Source organism: Pogona vitticeps, chromosome 3 (genome assembly GCF_051106095.1).
Source record: "Pogona vitticeps strain Pit_001003342236 chromosome 3, PviZW2.1, whole genome shotgun sequence".
Taxonomy (NCBI): domain Eukaryota; kingdom Metazoa; phylum Chordata; class Lepidosauria; order Squamata; family Agamidae; genus Pogona; species Pogona vitticeps.
Window position 1 is genome coordinate 171,239,077 of NC_135785.1, and position 9,716 is coordinate 171,248,792.

Consider the following 9,716-nt stretch of genomic DNA (forward strand, 5'->3'; position numbering starts at 1 on the left):
TCACTGTAGGTACATGGGGGAGAAGAAAAGCTGGGTGGAGAGGAGTAACACACACACAGTCACACACTTTAGAGGGAACATTGTTCTTGATATATACCATGGTACCAGTTTATTTTCTCTCTTGCTTCAAGAGGCAATTTAGCCCCTTGATTTATACATACATACATACATACATACATACATACATACATACATACATACATACATACATACATACATACATACATACATACATACATACATACATACATACATACATACATACAAATAGGAGGGATCAATCATTACCACTAAAAGTTCATCCCAGGAAATAAACCACATGACCATGATTCAGTACAAAAGAGATATGGAAAGTACTGGAAGAACTAAAAAACATTTCCCTCATGTGACCAGGGCCTTAGTATCACATGGACACCACGAAGAATCATCATCATCATCTTAGAACTGCAGAGCTGGAAAAGACCCTATGGATCATCAACTAAGAATGCATCTACACTACATAGTTGTAACACTTCAGTATTTTGTTGACTGCTATGGCGCTGTCCTAGAGAAATACAGGATTGGTAGTTTAATGAGGCACATAGAACTCTCTGCTATAGCTTAGAGAATGGCAACAGAGCTCAGAAGCAGAGTGTTTTGAGCACCTTAACAGACTGTGAGCCCAAGGACTCTGTGGAACAGAGCTATAGCAGTTTAAGTGGTTTGTTGTTGTTACGTGTTGTCCAGTTATGGAGACCCTATGAATGAATGATTTCCAACATATCCTGTCTTCAACAGCCCTGCTCAGCTCTTTGCAAACTCAAAGGATATGGCTCCCTTTATGGAATCAATCCATCTTATCTTTGGTCTTCCTCTTTTCCTGCTGCCTTCAACCTTTCCCAGAATTAGTTTCTTTCCCCGAGAAACCTGCCTTCTCGTGATGTACTCTAAAGTAGGAAAGCCTCAGTTTCACCATTTTTTTTTTTTTTTTGTATCAGTGCAGCCCTGTGGCCTGTTGAGCCTCTGATTTAATGCTTCATCCCCATGTCATGCTTCTTGGCCCGTTTTTGGCTACAAAATACATTATTCTCAGTAAGAACAAAGCACATGTCTGCTCTATAGTGGTGGTTCTCAAACTGGGGTTGAGAACTTGATGTGCTGGCCAGGATTTCTGGGAGTTGCAGTCCAGGAACATCTGGGAGCCCAAGTTTGAGAACCACTGCTCTATAGGACAAAGTCTCCATAAATGAATGAAGACTTGTGCTCACTAAATTGGATTGTGATGACAACAAAAGCCGGAGTGAGAGCCTATCTGTCAAAGAGTTTGCAATCATACTATCCACTTTAATTTTCACTGAGAAGCAAAGGCGTGGCTTTTGCCAGAAATGAGGGCAGATCACAACTGGGACAGGATTCCTCACCAAACACTGGGGTAAGGAGTCCTTCCATCCTAGTTCATGAGCCACTCGGGGCCTGATGGCTTCTGTTTTCTTTGGCACCTGGAAAATACAGGAGTTTTGTATCAAGTCAAGATTCTACAAACAAAATTTGTTGCCATTATTTAAATTTTTTAAAAAATCTCTCCGTTTTATTGATAGGATGTTGCATAATTTGCATTTTGGATTTAGACAAAACAAAGAAAATGAATTCCTGTATTTAGATTCCATCACACTACAAGAGATATGTAGAATTCAAAAGAAAAGTAAGGCATCTTTGTTTCTTCTCGAAAGAACCAAAGCGCCACAGGATGATCTCCAGATGACTGCTCAGATGTGGAGTTCTTCTATTAACTGTTTACTGGTGTATCTTGGGGCACTAAAAGGGCTTTCTCCATTAATAGACGCCCAACTGAGAGAGGAAGTAACTTTCTAGCTTTTCCTGTATAATGAGATAATTCCCTTACTTTTCTCACTCGTGCCTTAATAAATTACCAGAAACCTAATGAAATGCTCAGCAATAACTCTTAAAGAGCACCTAGGAGCTAACAAACTGAACAAACTTGTTACAGATTTGTCTACAGGGTGTCCATTCTTTATGAATCAATAAATCCCTAGGTACTTAAAGCAGTTTATTTCAGTTGGCAAAAAGAGTGACATACCAGAACTTAAGCAGATAATACCTCACAAGCAGTAACAACTCCAGTCTTTAGTAATAATAGTATATACTTTTTAGGAACCAAATATGTGAAGGAGCACCTTTCTCTATATCTATATGTCCAGTGTCTTACCAACTTTTCCTGCAGCCCTGCTCCAAATTCCTTCTGTATTTTGCTGTGCAATAACAAACGAGCAGGGCTTTTTCAGAGATGGCACCCTGACTTTGGAATGTCCCTAAGCAGAGCAGATTAAGATATTCTTATTTATCCAGGAGTTGATTCAACCTGGGTCTTGCGGTTTTATTTGTTGCCTTTTTTATGACACCCTTTTAAATACCAAGCTATTGATAGTCATCCTACTGGTGGTTTTAAGTCTAAAAGAAGGAGGTATAGCTTCTCAGCTGAAGTTTAGCAAATTTGGATCAAGTCAAGAGTTGAATGGGAGAGTCAATTGATATAAGGCAAGATATCAATGTAAAAAGAAATAGAGTGAATCAGAGGGACCCAGAGATAAAAATAACAAGTAACGAAGTTACTGATAACTAGTTACTTTTGGTGAGGTACCAAGGGTGTACCTAACTTCTATTTCATAAGCAACGCTATGGCTGAAATTGTGTTGCTTAGTGTAGTAGATTGCAACCTGAGTAGGCCCTTTCATTTCCTGAGTTAAGGGGGAAGAATGGAATGGAATGTGGAATAAGAGGATAATGAAAAATAAGTCAATAACGGTTAAAGAATATTGCTATAAAGTTGCATGGAGATGGTACTTAACACCTGTGAAAATAAATTTGATAAATGAAACAGTATTATCTTTGTGCTGGAGATGTAAAAAAGAAAAGGGGACATACTTACCTATGTGGTAGTCTGGCAAAAAGAGGAAAAAAGAGTGCTCACAAATTTTTTAAGAGATAAGAGACATACTGGGCAAGGATGTACAAAGGACTTCAAAGTTAGCCTTGTTGAATATGGTTAGTAAGAATTAGAGGTGGGGACGAATAAAAAATGGCAATTCATTTTGATCTTTATTCATCAAGGTTAATGAATCAACGAATACGAATATACGAATATTCTTCAACGGATTGACAAATCAATCTATTGATTCATCTGCATTTTAAATGGCTATAACACTGGCCCCCGATGACCTAGAGACACCAAATTTGTAGAAAAGCTTCCTCAGACGCATTTCTACACCTCCTGAATGTTTGCCATCAAGGTGGCATATGAAACACAATCCTCCAGAAAGAATTAATTATTTAGTCAAATATGCTGTTTTTGACTATCAGAAAGGGTTTGGGTCGGCCCAGCCCTCTTGGCACGGGGAAGCAAGGAGGACAGCTTTGGAAAACTAGATGATCAGCTCTGAGTCTGAAGCCGTGCGATGGTGTTGTTTCGGCCCCATCAGGCACTGAGGGAAAAGGTAGCAGGAAAGCAGGCTTTTTTGGCCACATCAGGCGCTGAGGTAGTTGGCAGCTGGAAATCAGGCTTTGGGGCCCCATCAGGGCACTGAGGCAACAGGCAGCAGAGCAGACTCTGGTCTTCTTCAGCAACCTCAGATTTGCCTGCGAAAGAAAGATTTTTGCCTCCAGGAAGTAACTGAGTTGAGGTCGCTTGCAACTTCCAACAGCACCAGCAGCACCATCTGATGAACAGGGTCAGTGGTATTAACAGCAGTTAATCCATGGGGCCGTGGGGCTTTCGGAAACAGATCAGCTCTGCAATCTGAAGCCGGGCGATGGGGCGACAAAGACACTTATTTAGAACTAGAAAGCTGGGGATTGCTTGCAACTTGGCTGCTGAGACTGCCCGGACATGATAAAGACAGCCCTTGGAGGTTTGGGGGGGCTTAGACAGGTCAGCCCCCTTGGCATGGGTTGAAAACCACACGAGCTCTGCCATCTGAAGCCAGGCGATGGGGCAACGGGATGACACCTGGACAGACTTTGGGGGGGGGGCAGAGCAGACAGACCTTTCGGAATGTAGCCCAAGTGGAAGGAGCTGCAGGATAAGGAAATTGTTCAAATGGCCAGCAACGTCGTTGACTTTTTGCCCCATCAGGAAGTGAGGAAGTTCCCAACCGGAAAGCAGGGTTTTGGCCCCATCGGGGCACTGAGGCAAAGGGCAGCCACAGGAGACTCTGGTCTTCTTCTTTTGCAATATCACATTTGCCTGCAACATTACTTAATTTTGTCCCCAGGAGGCAACTCAGGTTGTCAAAGCAGCAGCAACAGCAGGAGAACAGGGTCCGACTGCAAGGTGCTACTAACGGCTGCTAATCGGGGTGGCCACTGAGCTTCTCGAGTGGAAGATCAGCAGTTCGAATCCATGCAATGTGGTGACCTGAGCTCTTGTTCCTTGTCCTTGCTTCTGCCTACCTACTGAGTTAAACTGCTGCTGAGCTACTAGGCTTGTTGATCGGAAGGTCTGCCAACCTACTCAGGCAGGAGCCTGAGTGGACTATGGAGCACTGTGTTGGCATGGGGTGGCTGGACAGGCATTGGGTAGGGCAGAGCCTGGCTCTCTTGGCACAGGGATGCCCGGACAGACTGGGGGGGGGGGGGCAGAGGAAAAGGCAGAGGCAAAATGAAGGAAGCAAAAGGAGACTCTTGTCATCTTCAGCACAAAGGTAGTTCAATTTGCCCCCAGGAGGCAACTGAGGTTGCACACCAACAGCAACAATAGATGAATAGGGTGGTGCTACTAATGTAACAGTGGGGCCACTGGGCTTCTCGAGTGGAAGATCAAATCCATACAACGGGGTGAGCTGAGCTCCCGTAGCTTGTTCCAGGTTCTGCCTACCTGAGGTAATAGGAAGCTGGAATGAACAGCCAGGAATTAGGAATGAAGCCCAAGTGAACTTTGGAGTACTAATGTAGCCCTTTGAATAAGCAGGGAGGCAGGCAGGCCGGAAAGAAAGAACTTGGCCCAATGAGGCAACTTCACCCAACCCAGCAGTCAAGATTTCGAAGGTCCTTGGCCCAATTCTTGGCACAGAATCAGCAGCAGGCAAGCCCAAGGCAGCTGGAGACGGATGCAGGACTTGGGGCCAACATGGACCAAGGAGCCCGGAACTGATGCCCAGTGAGGTGGGGAGAAACGCCTGCACAGGTTGCACCTAGCTGCAACATAGACTGTGGCAATGTGGGTTAAACTGCTGAGCCACTGGGCGTGTCCATCAGAAGATCAGTAACTGCAGTTTGAATCCACACAATGGGGTGACCTGTGTCCCGTTGCTTTTCACCCAGCTTCTGCCAGTCTTCTGGAGCAGTAGAGAAAGCTAGGAGGCCGGAATGAACATGCATAAATAATTGGAATGAAGCCCAAGGAAACTCATCTGTCACTCACCGCCAACGTCTAACTAGACTTGCTGACAACCTTCAAACATACAAAGATGCTCGTTTAGAACTAGAAAGCTGGGGGGGGATTGCAACTTGGCTGCTGAGATCGCCTGGATATGATAAAGATAGCCCTTGGAAGTTTTGGGGGGCTGAGACAGGCTGGCCCTCTTGGCACATTCGGGATGCCAGGACTGGCTTTGGGTGTGCCAACTGTCAAGAGACCTGGCTGGCCCTCTTGCCACATTTGGGGATGGGGACAGGCTTTGTATGTGCCAAGAGAGGATTGCCTGGTGCTCTAGTCACGTCCAGGGGTGCTGGGACAAGCTCTGGGTGTGCCAAAAGAGGGTTTAGGCTTGGATGCCCAGAGGCCTGGGTCTGCACCAACCAAAGGCTGTCTATGCATCACCCCATCACCATATCGCCTGATTTTCAGATTGCAGAGCTGATCTGGTTTAACCCGTGCCAGGCAGGACTTCTCTCCTGCCAGTCAGGGAGGCAGAAGGTGGAATAAACTTAGCCCGCCAGGACTATGTAACCCAGCAGGCAGGCAGGCAGAAGGTGGAATAAACAGCCTGCCAGGACTACATAACCCAGCAGGCAGGCAGGAAGGCAGAAGGTGGAACAAACAACCTGGCAGGACTATATAACCCAGCAGGCAGGCAGAAGGTGGAACAGCCCACCGGGACTACATAACCCAGTCGGCAGGCAGGCAGGCAGGAGTTCAACAGTTCTTGGCCTGCTGGTCTGACTTGATCCAGCAGGCAGGGAGGTAGATACGACTTGCTTTGAACTTGGCCCGAGGCGACTGGAATCGGCAGCTGGAGTTCTGACTGAGGGGCAGGTTTACAGGCTGGCAGGCAAGTAGGCAGGTTTTTTTTTCAGGAGGATGGGCAGGTGAGCAGGCAGGTGAGTGCAGGCAGGCACATAGTGTGTTAAGGGAGAGACTGTCACTGGAACCTTACCTCTTTGTGGTTTAGACATTAATGGCCGTGTGTTGTTTTATTTTGAGAGGACAGCACATTTACTCGTACACTGTTATACAAGCTGTATACTCACTGCTTTACATTGTAGACAAGTGTCATTTCTTCACTATGGTCACATAAAAAGATATGCTAAAATATTTATGAAACATGAGGGGATGTACTCCTGTGATACACTGTATGTATAGTTCTATTTCTTTTTCTACCATATTAATGTAATTGTATGATACTTTAGGTATGTGTTGATTATTGTTTGTTATTAATAAATATTAAAAAATAGACTCATCAAATCCCCACTGATTCAATGGACCTGCTCTAGTTACAACTTATTATACTAAGCAACAACATTTTATCCTATGTGTGGGAATTTTGGGTAAATTTCCTGGAGTCAGGGTTGGGAGCTCTGTTATAATCTGTTACAGCAGAACCAACAGAGTCTTACGATATCTTAATAATTAATACATTTTATTTGGAACATGTTTTTTGGGAGGGCTGCAGCCCACTCCTTCACATGACTTTGTAGTATGTAACAAGCGGTGTTTTCTAATTCATTTTTAAAAGGTACTGTTAAAAACCATTGCAAGCAGCATTTTCCAAGTTTTATGCATTTTCTTATTGAACCCATTTTTAAAAAGTAGAATAAAAGTTAATAACATACCGAGTCACTTAAAACATTTGTGACATTAACAAGGATGAAACTGGAAGGGCTTTTTAATACGTTACACAACAAATTTGTTTTTTAGCATACTTTCTAAGCTGATCCCTCTGCACTTGCTTACCAGCATTGGTCCTCCTAGTGACTTTGGACACATCCAATAGAAAACAGTGGCAACATAACATACAAGGTCTTTTCATAGAATTATGGAGATATTGACAAAGTTTTCTACAAGCAAATCCACAGCAACCACGATGTGTAGGACTTGTTAGGGTTCATGCCACTAGACATCCCATGATTATTTGTGGTCAGCTATGTAAATAAAGTCATATATGATCCTTAACTTAGGGCTACCGTCTTGATATTTTAAGTATACTTTATGCCTAGAATGCAGATCCAATAAAACATTTATACAGGTCTGCTTGGCAGCATTCAAATTTTTCATTTGGTTCCACCCCTCCCCCCAAAAAAAGTTATTTCTTTTTTCTTCTCTTAGGAGGAGGATGCAAGTCAAATCTGGATGAATGCCCATATACAGAAATCATTAAGTATATTAATGTGTATTGCTAAGCTTCCCTGTGCATGCAAATAACATCATGCACAGTTTCATACGACATCTGATATACAGTAAGGCCATCTTATCCGTGGGATCAGAATCTGCTGATTCACTTATACAAGGTCTGAAAAGACAGACATTTAAAATATGCCAGGGGGAAAAAACTAGAAATACAGTAGAGATTTTCAAGATGTACATAGTTATGAGAACTGGCTACTAGACAGAATGAGACACTACAGGTAGGTTGCTGTCATTTTGCCTAGTCTTCTAGCACCTTGAGACAACTTCCTCTATGTTCGAGAGCAGCGCGGTTGCAAATCTCAGAGCTGGGTTGGCTGACAAGGCTGGAGAAAAGGGTGCTAATCTAAGCCAAGCTGCCACTTGGGAGAGGATTCTCACTTCTTGTCCTTCTTGCCTTCCAGCCAGCCCCTTCTTCGACATTCTCAGGCAAACAAGGAAATGCATTCTTTTCTTCAAAGAAGAAAACCTGCAGATCCATTGAGATTGTGTATGAGAGAGAGAGAAGGAGAGAAATTGTGTAGGAGAGGGGAATTGTCTTCAGCACATTGAGGAAAAAGAGAAGATTTCTACTTGGCTCTTGCTCATAGAGGCCCCAGGGGAGTCCTGGATCCAACTGACAGTGGGGTCTGGACTTGCGAACTTAATCCGTATTGGAAGGCAGTTCTCAAGTCAAAAAGTTCTCAGGTCAAATCTGCATTTCCCATTGGAATGCATTGAGAACCATTTGATCCGTATCTGCTCTTTTCCGTCCATAGAAACTAATGGAAAGCTGCTATTCCGCCTTCGACCACTAGAGGGGGATATTTTGTTTCTTTTTTTCTTAGGTCAAGAAAGGTTCAGGGAAGGCAGGGAAAATACAGTCCAGGCAGTACCAGGCAGTCTGAAGACTGTCTCCCAATCCACTCTCTAAACGCTGGGAGGAGTGAGGAAGCAGACAGGCACCCTTTTCACTGGCCAACAGTTAACTGAAAGTTCACATTTTGCACTTTCCCTGCCTCCCACGTGGGTTTTTTTCAGTTCGTAACTCAAATCTAAGTACTTAAGTCAAGTCAATATTTTCCTACGAGAGTGGTTCTTAAGTCAAAATGTTCTTAACTCAAGCCGTTCTTAAGTCAAGACCCCACTGTATTGTGTTAGCTATAATCTGTGCTTTTCAGTATCCATGGAGGGGGGGGGCTTTGAACTGATTGCCCTACAGATACAGGGGTTCTACTGTATTTTATATGGATACATGCAAAGATTATTGGGGAGGATAATAGAAATAGCATATTTTTAAAATTTGAGTATTCTAGCATGGGAATGGAATTAAAGAGGACATGCCCTGATATGAGAAAACAATTAGTCTTAATACATTATACGCCTCTTTAAAATAGCCACACCTTTTTTTCTGAATTAACCGGTTAGCACAATGATTTTAAAGAAATGTGTATTTTAAATATACTTTATGCCTTGAATGCAGATCCAACAAACCATTTATACAGCTCTGCTTGGCAGGTTTGCTAATTTTTCGTTTGGTTCCACCACTGCCCCAAAAAGAATGTGTAATGTTGCTCTAACATTATTTCCACATTATTCCGTTCTTGCCACTGTCAAATGCCCCTATGAAAATAAAAAAACACTAATCTCAGTAATGGAGAATTAAATAAGTACTATGGGAAAGTTCTGGTCCCTTCTCAATTACAAGATGTGATGGTTAGCCTGACTTTTTACAACTCTTATTTTGCTGCTTCTTTCTTGGCTTCCAAATTTATAAGAACCGTGGAATGAAGCAGAGCTCACAAGAAGAAACTCAACACATCACGGCTACATTTCTTACATGTAATGTTCCAGAATATATTCTGAAGTTATATGAGGCAGCAAATGTAGAGAATTAAGCAGATCTAGAAGCAGTCAACAGCTGAAAGAAAGATGGTCTAGCAATCTGCTATAAGCCACCTCAAGGTATATGAGGATGCAGGAAAGTTGGGGCATAAATTTTAAAACATCATAAAATAGTTTTTCAAATAAGTAGCAAAGTGCCACAGCGGTCCTCAAATAATGAAATGCAGGTTTGCTGTTTGGAAAGGGGGAGAAAAACTATTCCTTCATACAAATA